This window comes from Octodon degus, unplaced genomic scaffold (genome assembly GCF_000260255.1).
Source record: "Octodon degus isolate 3935 unplaced genomic scaffold, OctDeg1.0 scaffold00036, whole genome shotgun sequence".
Lineage (NCBI taxonomy): Eukaryota > Metazoa > Chordata > Mammalia > Rodentia > Octodontidae > Octodon > Octodon degus.
In genome coordinates this window covers 8,397,066-8,398,722 of record NW_004524612.1, presented here as the reverse complement: position 1 = coordinate 8,398,722, position 1,657 = coordinate 8,397,066, and positions in this window count along the sequence as shown.

Below are 1,657 nucleotides of genomic sequence, written 5' to 3'. Positions count from 1 at the left end.
GCTGAAAGTTACTATTTTTGAGAAAGTCTTGTCATTTGTAGCTAGGCTGAGCAGGAACTTGTGATCTTCCTGCTTCAGCCTCACAAATGTAGGGATTACAGTCATATATGCTGTTACATATAGTGAATTTCTCGTTCATTTTCTTCAGAATTAGAATGAAATGGTACCATTTTTGACTAGGCTTAGAGATGGAATTTATCTATGCTCCATTCTACTTGGCTTTTTGGTAAAATGTTCTGCCTTCAAAACACTTCAGGGCTGAGAAAGTGACACCTGTTCCCAGAAGGCTGAAACATCACAAAAGGTATCAGTATATCTAAGGAACGCAGCAGGAGAGGCTCTCTGGTGCCCTGGAGTCACTGGAGATAGCTGTGGTAAGGTTCACAGCCTCCCTATGCCTGAGCTCCAGAGTTCCTGACAAAGAAGCTGCCACGCTTAGGCACTGCGTGGTACAGGCATCAGGAGTCCCTCAAATAAGGTCCTTCGTTGTGAAGCCTGGCCCTTGGGGCCTGTAGTCTTCCAGGGCGCTGCATGTGCCCCGGAGCCTAGGACCTCTCCTGAGTGTAGCCCAGCCCACATCAGAGGAGTGTGGGGTGGGGGTGAGGCACTGTTAACAAAGCTGGGTTTTCTTCAGTTACTACTAGTTTGCAAGTGGCCATGTCATCACCCAGAGGTTTGGACAAAGTGGTTTCACTTTTACAGCGGTGGAAAACAGGCCACACTGTATGGACGTCAACTGAACTAACTATAGTTTTACACGAAGTTGAATTAGACTCAGTCTGATAGAAATATTATAATCTTATATGGCTGAACAGCATCTGCCATCCGCTGGCTTTAAGAATCCATGTTTGAAAACCCACTGCGTGTTCACAAAGAGACAGGTCCCTAGACACACACTAGAGCGCTGAAACCAGGTCAGTAGAAACCATTGGAGTTTATTGGCGGTCACAATGCTTACACTGTATGCAGCAACACCCTTACAAGTCTATCCGCAACCTGATCACGCAAGGAAGGATTCACCACACAGTTGCCAGAGAAGGGAAAAAAATTAACGGGCTTATTTCTGAGGGTGGAGGAGAAAAATAAAAATGAAACCTAATTGATGAGTGTCCCATGGGCAAGAGCTGAACTAGAGGTGTGTACAGCTAGCAGCAACAATTGTGGAAAAAGTACAAGGCAAATAGCTTTCTCCATTAATTTCCTTCTGTAGGTTAATTTTTTTAATATTCAAAACATTTATTATGGTTTTCATTTTATAAAAATGTATATTTTTTAAGGGATGGGAGAATGTTAAATATTTCATGCTAGGTAGACCTTGTTATTAAGAACCCTCCCCTGTAGTAACTTTCTCCAGTTCATACATTCACGAGTGCAGGGCACACATAAATACCACACACACACATCCACACACTGCCTCGAGGGCCAGGGAAGACAAAGTTGCGGCCACACGCGGCTGGATCTCTGGTGGACTCATCCCAACTGCTCACCAGGAAAGCAACAGGCTCAATGATGGCTGTCTGGTCTCTCCCTTTACAAAGACCAAGAACCCTAAAACATGTAGTTAAATCCAACTTTTAAAGCAAGAGGCATCTGTCTGAGGATGAAGGTAAGCAAAGTGGGAGAAAGGATGGAGAACACCAAACCCTTTTAGCTGGAG